The following is a 19,994-nucleotide window of genomic DNA, read 5'->3' as shown; positions in this document are numbered from 1 at the left end:
AGCAAGCATATGCCACTATTGTGAACAGCTGGTTATGGATTTTTTATCCTTAGAGTGTTTCAGAAGAAATTTTTATTTCCCTACCCACTCCCCCCTCTTTTTTTTTTTTTTTTTTTTTCCTCCCATGGATTTAAAACAATGAAATGAGAAACCACAACTTTGGGGTACAAATATTCTGTTTATAAAAAAAACCCTGGAGATTATTTTGGGAAGTGGTTTGTTTTTCAAAATTCCTTTTTAATAGAAAATAGTCTAAGAAAACAGGAGGGAACACAGTTTTAAGTCTGTGCTTCTTTGTCCAACAGGAAAACATTTTGTGAGGACAGAAAGATGGAGGGGGGAAAAAAAAGCTATTGTAATCTGCTACACAAATACTTGGCATTTTAAGAACATTTTTATGCCTTTGTTTGCATCTTGCTCTGCCTCTTATTTGTCGTAATTTCGCCTTCTCAGGATGCAATATTATTTACCCAGGCATTTTGTGAAATACGTCACGCTCCGAAAGGAAGGGGGCAAAAAAAGGACATTTCCTGTTGCAAGACAGCATTCCTGGGGGAAAATCACTGTGCTCCAGCTCCCTGGAAGGCAGATAAATACCTTACAGAGGGATTTCATCCCACTAAGAATGTTTGCTGCGAGTTGCCTTTTCCTTAGGAGTAGGGCACATTTGCCAAACGATTGTTCTCACACCAAAAACGCAGTAAAGTGTTGAGAAACTGCAAATCCCTGTGTAAAACTGCAGCTGAAAGTTCAGGATGGGGCTGGGTTACGGGGTGGAATGAGCTGGGGGAAAAGGGGGCTTTTTCTCCTCATGTTGCACCAAAGACTCCTGATCCTGGATTATCAAACACCGGGGAGAAATGATCCTTGTTGTACGATTTGTTGTTGACATGAGGCAGTTTTTGTAGGATTTGGTAACTTTCTGTGCCTGTAGGTCTGGTTTCTGTTTATCCTGTCATTTCCTCTGGTGGCAGACACAGGCAGCACAAGCTGGCAACAGGGCTGATACTCGAGGTTGCCAAACATTAAAAAAAAAAAAATAAAAATATATATATATATATATATATATCCTTAGGCTTGTCTATATTCTATTTTCTTTTGTTAATATTTTTGTTAAGCTTCAGCCCTGGAGAACGGTGGTGGTATTTTCCACACCAGAAGTTTTCCTCAGAATAGAGCATCAGATGCCAGATCACAAAGGACTTGCTGAATCTCCAGTTAGGAAATAAACTGGTTTTGCCACTGTGAGGTCTCAGGAAAGTGGAGAGCATGCAATTTGCCTTGAAACTGCAGGGGCTGGCAGGGAGCTGGGGTTAAATTATGACACTTTGCCACAGATGTGAGGATGTGGGAAAACAGGAATAACTCTCAGTGCTGGATTTAACTGGAGCTGCCAGACAATATCACCCCACCAGTCAGTACGACCAGTAGCACCAAGCCCAAGAGACCCTGCAGCCCTCCAGGTTTCCTGAACTGATGGAACCCTCTGTGCTGCTAAATCCCCAGGAGGAGTTTTATCACTGACTGAAAACCGCACTCATTTCAGCAAGGGAGAACCCACAGTGGCTACAAAAATCAAATCAACCTTCCTGCCGTGGCTTTGCAGTAGCTGAGGTGTCCCTGCACACCAGCAGCTCAAACCCTGCCCAAGGGGCTGAGCTGGACTAGAGACACCACCAGTGAGAATTACTGTTCCTGCAGAAACAGAGCCAGTGGGAGTGGGGTTTGTCCAGGTCTGTCAGCAATAATTGAGGGTGGGAACCAGGGGAGAAATGGGTGGCCAGAACCCCTCTCAGTTTGAAGATCTTTACCATAGCAGGGAATTCCCCCTGATTTTTGAGCCTTGCTCAGCCACTGAAGCAGAGCACTGAGGGTGCTGGAATAAAAGACAGGAGCTCTGTGGTTTTCCAAGGTTTGTAAATGGAGCTGGGCTGTCCCAGTTCTGACTCCCATCGCAGTACTTTGGCATAACTTCTACTGCCTAGATGCTCTTGCTCCATCTAGTGAGGAAATTTATTGCTCATCCTGGCTTAGTTTTGGCTGTGGAGGAGGCCTGGGGAAAAGTAAACCTAATTTATGCATTTGACCTATGCAAAGATGGGAATTACCCAGGAAGAGTCTAGGTTTGATTTTGTTAGAAGGGTAAGAATGATGATGATTTTAGCTTACAGCTGCTCATTGGCATATCTATTAAATTATTTATTAAAAAAAAAAAAAAAAAAAAGACTTGAGGGGTTTTTTAATGAACTTTCCCACGAAAATCCATTTATGTTTATGTTCCGTGGGTGGATTTGCTCGTTATGCGAATCGAGTGGGGAGGAGAGGGCGAAGAGATAAAATGAAAAAAAGTTGGTTTAAGCGTATCTGTTACAACCCATCTTTACTGTTCCTGTTCAGCAGCCGAAGCACATTCCTTTTTTGTAAAAGGAGGAGCACAAGGGCACCAGCTCGCAGATCTTTGGTGCAGTGGAGCCGTCTCTGAAGCCTGTGTGAGGAGCCACGTCCTGCTGGGCACTGCAGAGGGAAGAGCAGGGACAGGGTGTGCAGCAGAGATGCTCTGGTGCCTGGTGAGCTCAGAGAGGTCAGGATTTGCCCATTCCTTCTCCTCCCCTGCCTTGCCAGACGTATTTCATGCCATATTCCCCCTTTCCTTTCCCCTTTCTCTTTCCAAAAGACGTTTGTTCAAACCGTGAGTGGAAAACAGAACAGGTGAAAAAAGAGACCACGGCATTTCTTCCTGGCACTTGTACTTTTGGGTACATTTGAGGGCACAACAAGTGCTATTTCCTTTGGGTAGAAGTTTCCTAATTATATTTGAAAACTCCTGCTATTACTTCTGAGTTTGGTTAGGCTCATGCAATAGATATATACACATCATATATTAAAAAGTATGTCTATATTCTGCAAATGTACAAGCTGAAGACGCGGGGCTGCCATGTTGAAAGGGATTTTTGGCTTTTTAAGTGAAGACAGTTTTTAGTTTAAAAAAATGGTTTAATAAAGAATGTTCCCTTCTTCCACCAAAAAAGAACCAAAAAAACCCCCAACCCAAAAAATTAACACCAAAACCAAACATAAAAAGTTGCTTGAATTATTTTGTGCTGTCAAAGTTACACAGGGCTTACAGAGAGTGTCTCAGTGCTGTGGCATGGCCTTGGCTGCCTTCTTGGTCCTGGATTAAATGCCAGATTAACTGTGAGCACCTCATGCACCCATCTACAGAGGGCCTGATGCAGTGTTCCCTCTGCTGTTAAATGCCCCGGTGTAATTCTTTTTGCATGGCACCATTTCCATGTTTTCTGGCTGTCATCTTCAACGTTGTCATCAAAAATTCACGTCTGACCCAATGAGCAGAATGAGATTTGCAGGTAAAGACGCAACAAAAGTCAAAAACTGGTTTAGGGGAAATCAGAATCTGCTTTCCTGAGCTGAGGAATACATGCAGAAAGGCAGAGGGAAAGAATGCAGAAGGGAAAAAGTTCTGGATTGATTAGAAATTGTAGAAATCTGACAAACCAGTATTATTTTTCCTCTAGGGCATAAAACAAAGTGACTGGCTGCTGATTTTCTGACACCCTGGAAGAGGAATGGATGCACTTCGGTGAAAAACAGCGAAGAGAAGCCTTGAAGCCAAAATATCTGACCTTGGAGCCCTCTGATGAAGTTGAGGGGTTGGTGGGTGCCCTGTGGAAGATCTGTGCCGGTCTGAACCACTGCTGCCCCTGGTAGGGTCTTGAAATATTGCTCTGGGATTTAGACAAAGGTAAAGACACCCTGTATTAAGGAAATGGGAGGACAGGACTGGACTGAGAACTGCTTTTAAAAGACCAAAAACCATCCTGGAAGATTTTGTATTTAATGGATCAGTTTACCTAACAGATAACCAGGCATTTCCTGTCGTGGGCACAAGCAAAGGCTTTTAGCTGTGCCTGGGAAAATGTGGGTGAATGAAAGAAGCTCAAGCGGTTCCTTGACAGAAGCAAGGAGGAAGATGGATTGCAAGAAAAGGACAGTGAATTTCTGGAGTTCCCGTGGAGAGGAAAGCAGGATGCTACAGTGGGGTGGCAGCCACCCAGCAGACCTTTGGGGTGGCTGATGTATGTCATTTATCAAAGGCAGAAGAGACTGCTGAGCTTTTTCAAACACACCACAGTTTCCTGGGTACAAACGAAGCGGTCATCTGATCAGTTTTTTCAGATCTCTGGTCCTTTGAAGGTTTCACGTTGGAGGACATTCACTGCCCTTGAGCTGGAGTCCTGCCATGGGGGAATGGGAGTAGGGACAGGGACAAAGGCTCTGCTGACAAAATTTCTGAGGGCAGCTTTTCATGGACAGAGTTCCGTCTTTAATCTCTTGTGGATTAAATCTCTTTAATCCTAGCTGTAAGGAGCTCTTTGGACTCCTGATCCACGTTGTCTGGGGGATCACTGCCATGGGATCTGCCAACACTTGTGTTTCCTCTGGGAGGCTCCCAGCAGGGCTGTCCTGCTCTCCCTGACCATGGCTGACCTGATGGAATCACAGCCCAGACTGTCTAGAGCAAATCGATAACTGACAGAACTTAGTGCAGATTTAGTCCAGCTTAGTTCAGATAAGTTTGCTTAAAACAAAAAACAAAAACCATCCAGCCAAACAAAACCAACCAACCAAACAAACAAACAAAAAAAACCCCAACCAAACCCCCCAAATACTTGGCTTTTTTTTTGACATACGTTTAAAAAAAAAAAAAGTTAAAATCTATATAAAGACGGTTCCATGAAAGTTCAAAGACGCTTTATGGAGTTCAATGCACTCTGTAGTTGGAAGGCCCAAAGATGCATTACATTAAGTTGTTATATCTTATATAGGATATGAGTTGGCACCTGAGGACTTCCCCTTGCACACCTTGCTCGTGGGCCCAGGGGATTCCAGCTGGATCCAGCCTGAGCACCAGGTCTGGTCTGAGCCTGATCCACTCAGGTCTTCATCCCTGTCTCAAATCCCAGCTGGGGCTTGGCTTTAAAGCTTCAGAACATACAGGGGATGGATGGGCTGGTGTCTCTGCACTCTTTCTGAAGTCCTAAACTTGGTTATGCATCTTCATTCAAACATTCCCCTTTCAAAGACTGCACAGTGCAATTCCACACGGTGTATCTGGATGCACTACAGAAGTACAAAGGATGTTGGCAGCCCACTGCTGTTGTTTTTGCAGTTCATTTTAATTAGCAATCAAATACAATTTTTCAACTCTGTGTTTTTTATTCCAAATTTTTAATGCCTTCCAGACCCACTCCAGGTTCACTAGACTGGGTGGTAACTAAGTTTTGATCCAGAGGAAACTGCCGTGCCCATTTTGAGCATTCCTTATTTGCTTACTTTTGCTCTTTTATTTTTAGCTGTATTTTGTGCTGCATTTCTCTCTCTCTCTCTGTATTTAAAAATTACTTTAGGCTTTTCATTATTATGTGGCATCGATTCTTGGCACTGAGGCTAAAGCCTGGAACTGAGCAAACCATGAAATTACTGCCTCAGAACAACCACTTGAAAGTCTCTGTTATGTGCTTGGCCCTGTGTTTGTCGAACCTCTGCTCGCCCTCTGTGTAGGATTCCTCAGCTGGGGAAGAGGGAGGAAAAAAGAGGGTTGAGAACACCAGTCACTCGTCATTTTCCTGATCCAGGATTTGCCTACTGAGCCCTGAAATGGAAAATATTCAAAACTTTTCCTTGTAAGTGAAACATTATAAGCAAACCTCTCTTCTTTTTGGTATGTCCCACACCAACCACTGCCCCAGCAAGAAATCTGCTTTTCCAGGTGGAAGGGCAGCAGTGATGGCTGCACTTGCTTTGTTCAGGTGCGAGTTTCCCTCAGCAGTTCCCAGCATGGGCAAAGTTCTGGGCTGGTGACTGATACCACGTGCGCAGAAATCCCATGACTTCGAAATCCCATTCTCGACGTCTTTTTGAGAAGCTGGGAAAAAAGGAAAGAAAGTTCCTATAGGGAGAGGTGCTCCAGTTTCCTGGTCACACTCTGTGCTTCAGGGGGTCAGTCACACAAAGCTGTGATCTTCCTGCTTGGCAGAGCTACCACAGAACCCATGCAGCCATTCATTTAGGTTGGAAAAGGCTCTTGAGATCATCCAACCCGACCGTAAATCTAACACCACCAACCCACCACTAAACCACATCCCTGAGTGCCACATCTACACGCCCACTAAATCCCTCCAGGCGTGGGGATTGGACCTCTTCCCTGGTTAGGCTGTTCCAGTGCTCGCCAAGCCTTCCAGTGGGGAGATTTCCCCCCATATGTGACGAGCTGAGATGTCTCTCAGCACAGCATTTTGGCCGTTTTCCCACTGCTCCCTTCACAGCGCTGCCTGTGGAGCAGCCCAAGGGCTCTCAGGGTGGAAAACTCGAGGGGTGTGCTGAGGGACCATTTCTAACCCTGAAAATCTCCATCAGTGTCACGGAATCGTGGCTCCATCCCTTCTCTGGCCAGGGATGGACAGCAGGGCGTGAAGCGTGTCGGCTTCTCCCTTCTCAGGGCCTCGTGGCACAGCAAACTCAGCCCCAGACCTCTCTGACCCTCTTCTGGAAGCGTTCTGGGCCAGTAGAACGAGGAGGGTGAGGAGCCAGGCTGGCACAGCAGGCAGCTGGCAGCAAGGAGGCCTCGTGTTCCCAGAGAGTTACATTTTCCCTGATGTTAAATTAATATACAATGGAGTGTTATGGATGTTCCCTCTACATCTTAGCCGCAGTTAGAGGACTCCAGTTGTTAATGCCAAGTATAATAAAAATGTTTTCTGATCTTGATGGAGTTCTCCCTGACATCTTATGTTTCACTGTCTTTTTAAACTTCCAGCACTTCTCTTTCTATCAGGATCCTTGTGTGTCTTGGCTTTCACAGTCCCTATCCCTTTTTAGGGCTTTTGGCTTTTTGCCCTTCCTTTATTAACATGTTTGTTTGTTTACAGAGAAACAGTGAGGGAGTGCTTGGGGAGGATCTCTGCTTCTTCCTTTTGGTTTAATATTCTGTCCATCATTTCATGTCACCTCCTCCTTTCTTGTGGAAACCTGTCAGAGTCTCTGGATTGATGACAGCACTCCCTGGCTCATGCCACGTTGCCCTGTCCTGTGTCCTTTGCCTCTGATTCCTTGCAGAACAGAATAACTTGAGCCTTGCAGGTTATAGGATGTGCAAGATCCTAAAAAGCAGCAGGTGAACCCATGAAAAATAGAGGTATTTCCCTAAAATACAAGCCAGAGCTGGGTAGATGCTTCTGCCAAAGGCAGCAAAGCAGCAGAGTCAGAGAATTATAAAGGGAACATCAGCAAAATGTGGAGAGTGAGGAGAGGGGGAAGTTTGAAAAAATATCGTGATGAAAAATGGCTTATAAAAATTCCACATCCTGTTATAGACCCAAACTGGTCCAAATCCTTGTCTTTTCTTACTATTTCCTTCTCTAGTGCATAAGCTGAGGGAGGTTTCAAACAGTTCAAGTATTTCCAAAAGGTTAGAAAACCTGAAAGCATTTTTCCTGAACATTTTATATGAAAACTTCCTGGTATTTTTTTGTTTTTTTCCTTTTCACTGCTGCTGACTACAGAAGCTTTACCCATGGAATAATGACATGTTCCAGTGTAGGACCATGGTCTTACCTCGTGCAAACTCCCAAATCACTTCTGAGCCCACACCTAGGGGTCATTCCCTTACCTCTGGACAGGGGCCAGGGTGCCACTTGTACTTCTCTGCAGAGGGGAAGTGAGGAGGCAGCTTTCCTCTGGAATGACAATGGAAAGTCTTACATGGACAGCAGTGTGGTTACCTTGATGCCTGAAGTTTTATCTTTGCTGTATTTCAGATTCTGCACTGCCCAGGGTGCAGCTCTGAGCTCACACTCAGGGTCACTCAGCTCTCTGCACACAGCAGCGACACAAAACAAATCCTTTCCCTGCTGCACACCAAGGACAACTTTCAGCCCAAAAGCACAAACAAGGGTGGCTGGAGGGAGGAACAAGAAGGATGGGACCTCACAGCCTGGAGCTGGAATGGGACAATTCAACCCCAAGATGTGTAAATGGACCAAAACTGATCAAAGTGTGAGACCTCGTGACCCTTTGTCCATTTTGTGCCCATTTTGGGTCCACTTTGGGTGTAGCCCTGACCAGGCTCTTGTCCTGCCCAAGGTGGATCCTAAAGGCCTTTCAATCAATCCCTGCTTTATTCTCCAGCTCTGCCCAGTCTCTGTTCCAGCTCAGCCTCCCCAAGGCATCAACCTCAGCCGTAATTTCAGGAGCACCCGGGACTCCCTCCCAGCACAGAAATGTGCTCAAGGGTATTTAATAACCAGATATGTTCAGAATGCCTGTGCAACACGTGGGCTGTAGGACAAGGCTCCTCTTTCCCTGAGAAGTCATCAGGGGATTGATTTCAAGTGGCAATAAACATATTGGGAGGCAATAGGGAGATCAAAGGACACGAAATATTCCAGCTGTTTTCCCAAGTGTTTTGTTCACAGGGTGAGCATATCTGATCCTCTGCCTGATGGAGATGATGGTCACATAAAATGCTGCTTCATGGGTCACTGGGGCCAGGATGGTATTAGTCTTTCTTGCTAACCATCTGCCTGTCATCGTCAATAACGCTCCCAATCATTTACCATCCGGGTTCTTGCTTGATCTCCGACCAAAACTGATTGTTTGAAACGTTAAAGTCATTCATCAGCCGTTCCTGAAGCCAGATTTGGGGGCAAAACAAATAATATCACATTAAAAAAAAAAAAAAAAAGTTTAATGATTTTCTTTATAAGAAAGAGGCTGCTGTGACAGCAGGGATTGCCTGAGAGCGTCCAGGTCCAGGCAGCACTGCTTTAGTACGTGCCTGAATAGAAAAATGGGCTCTGGCAAGAGCACAGAGCAGGAAGGAGCATTAGCAGAAGCAAACAGGTATCTAAAGGGCTGGCTCACCTCAATCTCTGCCTGCTTCTTTTGTCACTTGTTCCTTCCCCTTAGACAAGGAGTGCTGCTCCCTCCTTCCCTCTTCAGCTGTGATGCTTGTCCTTGTCATGAGGACATCACTTGTTCCCTGCCCAGCAAACACTGCCGTGGCAAAAATCTCTTCAGGGAAGAGAGGGACAGCTTTAATGCGAAGGGTTTTTTAGGAGCACTGCTTCCCCTTTGGACAAAGGGATGCCATTTTGGCTTCAATTTAGGGGCACTCAGAGACTCAAAGGTGGGACAAACTCCCTGTCCAAAGGGGCATCACACCAGTCTGAGAGAGGAGGGGATGAGAAAGGAGACTGGGAGGTGGGGTTGGTGGGGTAAGAGGCTGTGAGCAGTGAAATGAGGACAGGGCCTTGAGGAGCAGCACACTCCTGGTTTGGTTTCTGTTGTCTCAGTCAGGGAAAGAGTTCTGTGTTTGGAAGATGAACCAAGCCCTGAGGAGAAGGAGCTGATCCAGGCTCCATGGGTGGTGTCAGCCCTTCCCCAGTTGCAGAGCCGGGCCAGCCTCGCACAACAGGGTGGATTTTTGTGTGTGTTTGGGCTGTAAACCTTGACATGTGCTTTGCCCCAAGGGATTAATGCTGCTTGCAGTGTAATGATCAGCTCTCAGAGCAGAGAGCCAGGCACGAGTGAGCCCCTGAGTGAAATCCACCCAGCGGGGTGAGCGAGTGCAGCTCCCTGCAGGAAACGCAGGTCTGCTGGGAGGGAATTTGGGCTGCTCAGATGCAGCTGGAGAGTTTGCCAGCCCTGGTGTAATGCATCCCTGGATAATTGCTATGGGGGTTCCTTTTTCATTTGTTTATGTGTTTGTTTCTTTAACTTCAGTTGGAGGGGTGGTAACTGGTCACTTCAAGCCCGTAGACTCAGTGGAATACACAGCCTGGATTTCTCCCAGCTTTCTTTTGGGCAGTTATATGAAACTCTACTTTCAAAATGCCTTCTGCTCTCTGACAGCAACTTCTGCTATCACAGGCTTGTAGCGTGTGTACTGCAGCTACATAACTTCATTAAAACGATGATGAGCAATTAATTTCATCCTCTGTAGCCAGGAAATAATGATGATCGGCAGTTGTATTGAAAGGATGGCTTGGACTCGGACTCCTTTTGCAGCAGGTTGTAGACTTGCCAGCCCAGTTACTTTCTGCAAATAGCTGATTGTTTTTCTTGGCAATTCAGTGGCCCAGCCAGTTCTAGACATCTGGCTGCTGAACAATTCCAGATCGATTTGTGCACCTATAACAGCCCAGCGTGCTCAGGTCTGAACAGTGGCCTCTGCACATCCCTGAGGATGCCAGCGTGGGTGTTTTGGCTTGCTGTGTGTGGGCAGGCTGGTTCTGCATGCTGGTAGCTGACCTCCTGGATGCTAGCAGGCCTGAGCTGGGCTGGTGCCCTGTGGCAAGACTTCTGCACCCTGCACACTGCTCGGGATTCCAGCTGATGGAGCAGGAATCCAAAACGTTGCACCAGGACACGCTCAGTCAGTGACACATTGATGCTTGTTCAGCTCTGGCTTTGTGAGCAGGTGAAAGGTGATCCCGAGCTTTCTTATCCTCCATGAGCACTGAGTGAAAATCGTCCTTCATTAGGATGTCAGATGTGTTTCCTAATGAGATCTTGCAGGACAAGGATGAACACACTCATTTTGCATGTAAATGACACAGTCAAGAGATATGGATCTTTTAATGCCGGTGCAGCTCAAGCTCAAAAGCAAATCCCAGTCCCCAGAATGTGTTGTGTTGCCATCTCAAAGCTCCCAGCTCACATTTCCATCCATTGTGTTGAAAACCTGTGGCACTGTGGGACAAAAAACACAACCAGGGAAGAACAATGCTTGAACAAAGAAATTTTTTTTTCCTGCTGTCCTTAAATATCCAAGCCCCCCATCTAGAACACATTTAAGAGATGCAGCTGAACAGACAGCAGTAACTGGTGCTATTGTTGTGTTCTCTCTCTTTAAAATGCCTGACAGCCTTGCCACTCTTATTTTGGGTCGTGTCACTGGGGAGGAGCTGACAAGAAAGGACGGAGGACCCAGTCTGACGTGGTGCAGGATGGATTAAGCAAAAAAAAAAATCACGAGTCCCTCTGTGCCAGTCGTGTTTTATGGAGCTGGCAGAGGAACAGGCTCTCTCTGAGTACCTGCTAAAGACAGCAGTGCTGCTGAGGGAATTTATTGTTTCAAAATCCACTCTGGCACCTCTGGAGTTGAAGGCATAAGTGCAGCTCCTTGGGGGCCTTATCCAAGCCCCGTGGATGTCACTGAGAGTCGGTGCCCGCAATGGGGCCTGGTTCAGTTCAGTTAGGAGCCTCCATCTTTTCTCCACACGTGTGGAGATGTGGTGATCTCCACCAGGTGAGCAGTGAGTCCAGGTGGGTCTCACTACCTGCTCCTACTCCCTGGGGTTCAAAGTCGTGGGTTTCACCTCCCCCCTCTCTCATTAAGGCTCATCCTTTGTTTCTCTCTGCATCCTTTAGCCAAAAAGGCGGCTATCTCCAGTGAAAACGCATTCCATCACTGTACTTCTGCTCCTTGGAATGTTATGACACATCCCTCAAGCATCAGCTTTGCTGACTGTCAACAAATTAGTGTCCTTCCACTCCCAGCGTGTGCACCCACGGGTCCTCCTGGCTCCTGCCCTCACAGAGAGCAGTACCAAGGCTGCAGTCCAGGGAACGCTCCCTGTCCCCACCTTCTGTCCCAAAATTCCCCTTCTCGCCAGCTGAACAGCGGGACAGCATCCCATCAGCTGGGAAAGCTTCCTCTCCTTCTCTAGCACCAGGAGGAGATGGCTGGCATTGAATTTATTCACTGCTGCCAGCAGAACTTGAGGCAAAAGCTGCTGGGCCCAGGCCCGAAGCGGCCTGGTTATCCCTCCCATCCGGATTTGTTTTACATCCTCACAAAAGCAAATTGGGGCCTTGAACAAAACCACTTGGATGCTGCTTGCAGCAAAAACCTTATCTGGGTGCCTGACCCAGCAGAGAAACTGGTGCTAATGGGGGAAACCACAGCCTACAAAGGCAGGGGAAGGAAAACCAAACCCCAGCTCATCCCTGTTTTATCCCAAACCTCCTTCACTGAGACAACTGCAGGAGAGAGAAAGCTCTGGTGAGTTTTCTGCACCATCCCGGTAAGTTGTGGTTGGACAAAGGCCTGAGCCTGTTTCATCTCAGCCACAGGACCATCTCTTGCCCCTCTCAGTGATCCACAGGCTCCCCTGGGAAGCTGATCCATCCAGTTGTGCGGACAGGGCTGAGGAGTGGCTGTGCTCCCTGTGCTCCTGTGTCCCTGTGTCCCTGTGTCCCTGCGCTCTCTGTGCTCCCTGTGTCCCTGTGTCCCTGTGCTCCCTGTGTCCCTGTGCCCCTGTGTCCCTGTGCTCCCTGTGCTCTCTGTGTCCCTGTGTCCCTGTGTTCCCTGTGCTCCCTGCGCTCCTTGTGCTCCTTGCGCTCCCTGTGTCCCTGTGTCCCTGCGCTCCCTGTGTCCCTGTGCTCCCTGTGTCCCTGTGTCCCTGTGCTCCCTGTGTCCCTGTGTCCCCGTGTCCCTGTGTCCCTGTGTCCCTGTGCTCCCTGCACTCCCTGTGTCCTTGTGCTCCCTGTGTCCCTGCGCTCTCTGTGCTCCCTGTGCTCCCTGTGTCCCTGTGTCCCTGTATCCCTATGTTCCTGTGTCCCTGTGCTCCCTGTGTCCCTGTGTCCTTGTGCTCCCTGTGTCCCTGTGCTCCCTGTGTCCCTGTGCTCCCTGTGTCCCTGTGTCCCTGTGCTCTCTGTGTCCCTGTGTCCCTGTGTCCCTGTGTCCCTGTGTCCCTATGTTCCTGTGTCCCTGTGTCCCTGTGTCCCTATGTTCCTGTGTCCCTGTGTCCCTGTGCTCTCTGTGTCCCTGTGTCCCTGTGCTCCCTGTGTCCCTGTGCTCCCTGTGTCCCTGTCTCCCTGTGTCCCTGTGCTCTCTGTGTCCCTGTGTCCCTGTGTCCCTGTGTCCCTGTGTCCCTGTGTTCCTGTGTCCCTGTGTCCCTGTGTCCCTGTGTCCCTATGTTCCTGTGTCCCTGTGTCCCTGTGTCCCTGTGCTCTCTGTGTCCCTGTGTCCCTGTGTCCCTGTGTCCCTGTGTCCCTGTGTCCCTGTGTCCCTATGTTCCTGTGTCCCTGTGTCCCTGTGTCCCTGTGTTCCTGTGTCCCTGTGTCCCTGTGCTCTCTGTGTCCCTGTGTCCCTGTGCTCCCTGTGTCCCTGTGTCCCTGTGTCCCTGTGCTCTCTGTGTCCCTGTGTCCCTATGTCCCTGTGTCCCTGTTCTCCCTGTGTCCCTGTGTCCCTGTGTCCCTGTGTCCCTGTGCTCCCAGCCACAGCTGCCTCTGGATCCCAGGGCCTGAACCAGACACAGAGCCCGGGATGTGGGTCCTTGTCACCTGGGGACTACACCCCAGCCATTTCAACCACATGGTCGGGATTTACACAAACTGCAAGCAAGGCATGTCCCCCAAATTGAAGGGGAATGAGGGGGAAACAGCTTTGCTCCAGCCCACGGCTGATCCTAAAGGCGTTCCAGCCCTCACCTTGGGGTGCTGGCAGGAGGAAGCTCAGCCTTGCAGGCTGCTTCGCTCCATCCTGCCCGCAAAACAACCATGCAGCTTCCCTGCTGTGCCAGGGCTGCCTTTGTGATGTGCCAATGGAACCTCCTGAAGCAGCTCCTAAAGTGCCCAAGGTGAATAAATATTCATGTTAACTCTGCACTGGACCTGTAATATGAAATATTATATCATGCCATATTATAATATTATATAATATTATTTGTAATATGAAATATTAACTGTGTACTGGATTTCTGCTTGCTCCTGAGGAGGGTAAGCAGCCGAACCAGACTTCAAAAAAACCCCAAACCCTCTGAATTTTCTTGCTTAGAGATCTGAATTTTAGAAGCAGATGTAGCATATCTGAATTTCTGGGGGCGGTCTCCAAGTGATCATGACAGTTCAACAGAGCAAGTGAAGGGGAATTGGGCATGCTTGTTAGTCAGCTCTGCTTTTTCATCCTCACTCTGATTACTCATCCTCCCTCTTCTCCTCTTTTGAAGGACAGAATGTAAATTTAGGGTGAATTAAGGCACAGAAGAAACGGGGTTTTTTGGGCTGCATTTTTATTTATTTATTTTTTTTTAAATTTTAATGCCAGTGTTGCTTTTAAAGTATAGAAAATGCTGCGTGGCCTCCCACGAAGTCAGTTTACACTGAAGTCAAAGCCTCACAAATATTCAATTAGGAGACCAGTCAAGTATGTGGGATTAAGTTGTTTATATAAATGTTTGCAGAACCAGAGTGTGAGTTCACAGGCAGGCATGGGAGCTTTGCTTTCCCAGCTGATCCATAAAAAGGGTCAAAGGCAGTCTACTGATAAATGTAGTACACTTACAAAAAAAAAAAGCCAGGCAGCCTCAATCCAGCCCTGACTGGAGCTTCCAGTACCAATTCCCAGTTGTTTATCAAAGTTAAGTTGGAGGCCGATGAGTTTGCAGGATGTGTAATTCAAAAACAATTCCAGACCCTTCCCTGGGCACCAGTGCACATCTCCACACATCCGTGTGCAGTTGGGAGCTAAAAGCAGATTCTGCTCTGAGTAAACAGAGAGCTCCCACTGATTGCCCAGGAGCAGCTCTGGCTTGAGCAGGAGTGGAAGAAGAGGCCCCATGGAATGAGGTCTGAAGATACAGGGCAGCATCATTCCCTGGAATTTTCTGCATCTGCTCCTCTTCGTTTCTGCCTCTGGTACCGAATTCCTGTGAGGAGCTAGAGAAAAAGTCCTGGTGTTCAAGCCCAGGGAAGACAGGGGAGAAAATGAACTCCTCTAATGATGAGAAGCTTTATGAAATGATTTCTCAGCCCCAGCTTGAATTTTGGTGAGCCCTGGCGCGGCTGATGGAAGACAAAACTGGGCAAAAGAGTAAAAAGGCGAAAAGAGGAGAACTGCATACAATTATATTCCTAGAATTTAATTTGGGAGTGGGGTCATTTTCGCAATGTTCTACAGCCTCTCAGGAAACAGAGGCAAAGCAAGGACTGCAGTGTTGTGAAAGTTTTTGGTGCCTGGTTCCCTGCTTTCTGTGCTGGTCAGGACAGGGAGACAGGAATCCAGCAGCAAGAAATCAGGAATTTACCCAATTCCAGGGGGCCAGAAGCAGGAGTGATTGTATTGTGACTGTTTTTTTCCCCCTGTGATTAACTGGCATGACGTCAGGAAGTCCCCTAAACCCTTGTACATTTTTTAGGGTGGTTTCTTTAGATAGGTTATGCTGTTGAGAGTGAGCAGCTGGTGTCTTTTGGGATGGAAGGTGCTGTGTCAGTGCACTATGTTGCCTTTTCTTTCCCCCCTTGAATTTGTTTTTAAGGGCTGATATCTGCACTGGAGTAATTAACAGACTGAATTGTCCAAACAGTGATTCTTCACTGCTCCTGCTGCAAAATACAGGCTGTGTTCCTGTTGCTATAGCTAAATTACAGCTAATACAGTCTGCTTTTCACTAAGTGCATCAGTGAACAGTTTAAACAAAGTTAAAAAAAAAAAAAAGAAAAAGAATACTGGCAACAAAGAGATGACTTATCATTTGCAACTTTAAAAAGGAGCCTGCAGCTATAGGAATCTGGAAATAATATAAACTCAACCCACAGGACTGTTGCATTGGTTTTAGAAGAGCTTACTTTAAAGCTGGTATGTGGGCTCACTGAGAGACTGAGTGGTTGGCAAGGATGCTAACCATTTATGGAATGTGTCTTTGGAAAGGATTAAAGCAAAAAGCATGTTGCTTCTTACCAGCTCTGAGCTGGGAATGTAGCTCTAAGGGGCGAGTGTTCAATTTTAAGCATCCAGTATGTAAAGCTTTTAGAGAATATTTTTTTTTTTTCTTTTTCTTTTCTTTTTTCTTTCTTTCCTTGCCCTGGTGCTTGGGATCAAATTCAGTCCAGACCGGATAGACTAAAAATCATTCCCATCTGACATCCAGGGGAAGGTCAGGAGCTGCAGCGGCGCTGGCAGCGGTGGAGCAGTTCCCAGCTTGCGTAAGGACTATTTATTTGTGAGCTGCCCAGGATTACAGTCAGCACTTCAGCTCCCAGCTCCCGAGCCTCACGGAACCGAGCCTGTCCATTTTGTCCCTCTGAGCTGGTTTTTTGGAAAAGTGCTTTGCACCAAGTCCAAGCACAATTAAAACTGAAGCCTGAGAGCCTGGTTGAAATCCAACAATCCCTCTGACTTGGCTGGGAAATCTTTCATTTTCTACTTTCATTGGCCCTGTCATGACTTTCTCTGCCTTAGACACTCAGAGCCCAGCCCCTCACTGTACTGTCTTCTTCCTGTGGCACTCCCTGTGCCAGGCTGTGCTGGAAAAGACAGTGACAATTGTCCCTAAGTGGCACCATTTCCCTGTGGCAGGGATTCCCTGTTGCTGATGAAACAACTCCACGTTTGCCCCGTGTTTGTGAGCGGATGTGCTGCTGCATCTGGGCGTGTTTGCAAAAGGCACCAAGAGAGGACTCGCTGCCAAAGCCAGTTTTCTGCCCAGAGCGGAAGAGAAGAGAAGCTTGGTGCTGTTCTCAGTGCTGACATCCACCAACAAGAGCAAAGATCTCTGCTAAACAATCTGTCTGTCCAGCTGCTGCCTCTGCCAAGGCAGTGGCCATGGATTTTGGGCATCTCACAGTCCAAAATATTTGCCAGCCTACAGCCACTCCCACAGGGTGAGGGCAGCCGCTGTTGGAAACAGGACATAGAGGCCTAAAAAGCTGGAAATAACTCCCAGGGGGGACAGTGTCTCTTTTCCATGTCTGCCACCCCCTGCCATCTGCTCTTTCTCCACATGCAGGACAGCCCTGGCTCGTGGGGCAGCACAGGGTGATGCCAAGCTGGGTCATCTGCCGCCTGTCGACACCTTGGGGGTGAAATCGTGGCTGGGTCTGACCCTCAGGTGCAGAGCTGGGTGCTCTGGATGTGGAAGAGCCACATTAATGGGTCACAGTCATTTTGGAGAGCTTCAACCACTCATGAAACCCAGAATCCAGTCCTGTACCTCGAGGTTCAGTTTAGGAGTGATCCACGCCAAAGCCTTCCTCTAGAATTTGCACCAAATGCAGGAATGTCTTTGTAGCCTCACTTTGGGATCTTTGATGTCTCACTGCAGAAACTGGCTGTGGCAGGATTTGTGCACGACTCAATTTCATCTGTTTAGTAAACACGCTTTATTTGACAACGAATGTGTACATCAGTGCCATAAAAGCATGCTATCACACTTATTACGAGGCTCTCAGAAAGAAAACCATGGCTAAAATGGGGAGCTGAGCACCTCTTTCTACTTCGAAGTGAAAAACCCCAAAGCTATGAACTCACTGCTGGGAATAAGAGAATTTCCTTCCAAATGAATCGTATTCTATCGAATGCTCACCTTTTTTTTTTTTTTTTTTTTTTTTTTTTTCACCATATTGCTTGTGCTGATGAAATTCCAGAAAAGGCAACACCAGCTGCTCATGGTCAGGGCCTTAATTGGCTGTGATGTCTCTGATCAGCTTCCCCTGAGTGCTGCCTCCACTGCCAGGGGCTTTATTTAACTCACCTGAGTGCTGCCTCCACTGCCAGGGGCTTTATTTAACTCACCTGAGTGCTGCCTCCACTGCCAGGGGCTTTATTTAACTCACCTGAGTGCTGCCCCCACTGCCAGGGGCTTTATTTAACTCACCTGAGTGCTGCCTCCACTGCCAGGGGCTTTATTTAACTCACCTGAGTGCTGCCTCCACTGCCAGGGGCACAGGGGTTTTATTTAAGCTCAGCCCCAGTCAGGAACTGCTGTGGGGTGTTGGTTGCCAGTTTTGCCCTTTGTTCTTCCTCCTGTGGATTTGGTGGCTGTCTCCTCCATGGGGTTCTCCAGGGTGCATTGTCCATTTCCAGCTGCTCTTGAGAGGATCCCTGGCTGGACCCTGGGCTTGCTTTGCTGCCTGGAGCTGTTGCTGCTGCCAGCATCCCCAGAAGCTGCCTGATCTGTGTCCTGCCTCCGCTGCGTTGCCCTCAGCTCCTCGAAATTTGGGAGATTTTGTCCTCAAGCGCTCGGCAAAGGTAAAAGGAAAATGTGTAGCTTGAAATTAACTTGGTAATGATGGACTCAGCAAAGCCTGTTTGTATTTTTTTTTTTTTTTTTCTCCTTCCCCTATGGTTTAATGATTATGTTTTGAAGATGTTTCCTCATCTCCTTCTCCCACACAGGATAGCTGTACACCTGCCATGGTGCATCCTGCACTGGCTGAGTGAAAGGCAATAATATGTCTGGTTTTAAATTGTTTGTGTGCTCTCAGCTACCTGAAAGGTCAAGCAGCACCAGATAACCTGTGCTGTAGTCTTGCTCTTGGGCTGGGTGCAGGTAACTTGCAGAAATCATCATAATTGCGGTTGCAGGGGTGTAAGGAGAAAAAAGGAAAGGTTTGGGGTGAAGTTGTTTCAGGAAGACTTGCATCAGGAGGGCCTTGAGAGCTCAGTGAGACGAGCAGCTGCAAATGGCTTAAAAAATACTGAGTGTGGCAAAGAAAGGAGCTTTTAGGGAGCAGTCACCTTGCCTGCACAGAAAGGCAGCTGGAGCTGAGGACGGTGCAAAGAACTTGTGGTAGCTGAGGTGTGCCTGTCCAGGAGCAGCCTCCTGCCTCTCCATCGGTGGCCCTGCACTCCTCAGATCTCCTGAGCTTTTGCAGGAGCTGTTTCACAGGTTGCCTGGATGTGCAATCTTATCTCTGTGGCCCTGGACAGACCCTTGTGGGGAGGCTGAGCTGGTTCAGGGACCAAGCTGCTCCTGCACTCTTTCTCCTGTGGCTTTACTGCTCTTCTGACCCCCTGGTAAACTTTCTGGAAAAGAACCTGAAGCTAATTAAGAGGGTCATTTTTGTGGCATTGTCTAAATGGGAGATGGAATTTCTTCCCATTTGCATAAGCAGAGGTCTGGCAGCAATTGGAGCCCGCTGCTGGAGAAGCAGAGGGGAAGAGGTCTGCAATAGGTTTCAGAAGAAAGGCATTTGATTAAAATGAGGGTTTGCAGATCTGTGTGCCTAGATAAGAAATACGTGCCTTCACGTATTCTGCTCTGGAGTTGTGAGGTAGGGCTTCAGGCATCTGAGCCTGTGGGGGATTTTCAGAGCTGTGTTAAGGACACTCAATATTTAATGCCCCAATGCTCTGCCTCTGCTGTTGCTGCACAGCTAATAACGTGAACTGAAATTGAGTAGATGCCATCATTGCCTCGGGAAAGGGATACTTGGGTTGCCTTTTGTGCTATGATGTAACTGTAGGCATTGTGGTTTATTTTGGCAGTGGTTTGGGATTGAAACAAACCTGGCTAATTTGAAATTAAAACAACTGGGTCCTTTATGCTCTTTGTAATGGGTTTTGCAGTGGTTGCTTGCTTATAGAGGCGCTTTCATTGTCCATTGGAGGTGGTTCATAACTACGGGGTTGATGTGATTAAATTTGATCACTGATGGATTTCTGGGTTCAGAATCCAAATCTAGATCTGTGCTTAGTCCTGTTGTCCAGGCTGGGATGTAGAAAGGGTGGGTGTGACAGTGAGCTCGTTCAATATTGACAGCACTGAACATTCCAGTATCATGAGTCAGACTCCTCCCAAATTCTGTACTTGGTTTAAGTTAATGAGACTTAGGAAAATATTGAGTTATCCATTTTTTTCCCCTCTGCAATAGTAAGTCCATCATTTCCAATGAAGCCTGTAATTCTCCCATGAGCTTTTGTCTCCAGGTGCTCTCAAAATATTGCCAATTATTGAAAAACTTGAAGCAAGATGTTATTAGTCCTTCTGTCTTTAAGCTAAAACAATGGACCTGTTAAAATATTTATAGCTGGTGTTGGGGCAGCCTGTGGGAATTGGGTTTGAGAGTTTCATTCACAATTTTTTATTTCATCCATACATATTTATGTTCTTACTGAGTTAAGCAGTAGTTGCTGCAGAGCTGGGTTAGGTCTGATACCTGTGCCTCTTCTTGTCTTAATTTTGGGC

At 47.4% G+C, this 19,994-nt stretch overlaps 1 protein-coding gene across 8 annotated transcripts in view; it reads left to right on the top strand.

Moving 5' to 3' along the window:
* The first annotated feature begins 17,691 nt into the window (after positions 1-17,691).
* Positions 17,692-19,994, top strand: part of CALD1 (caldesmon 1) — a 212,820-nt gene continuing 210,517 nt past the window's right edge. For 5 of the 8 annotated variants that reach the window (XM_040061880.2, XM_040061885.2, XM_040061883.2 and 2 more), the window contains exon 1: positions 17,722-18,055. The gene's annotated coding sequence lies outside the window, so the exon portion shown is untranslated. Of the gene's footprint in view, positions 18,056-19,994 lie in introns of all 8 variants that reach the window. The other 3 variants (XM_040061889.2, XM_040061891.2, XM_040061888.1) reach the window with 3 other exon arrangements.

The sequence above is a fragment of the Hirundo rustica genome, chromosome 4 (genome assembly GCF_015227805.2).
Source record: "Hirundo rustica isolate bHirRus1 chromosome 4, bHirRus1.pri.v3, whole genome shotgun sequence".
In the NCBI taxonomy this organism is placed as follows: Eukaryota; Metazoa; Chordata; class Aves; order Passeriformes; family Hirundinidae; genus Hirundo; species Hirundo rustica.
The sequence above is the reverse complement of the archived record's forward strand: the minus strand, read 5'-3'. Positions and strand labels throughout refer to the sequence as shown.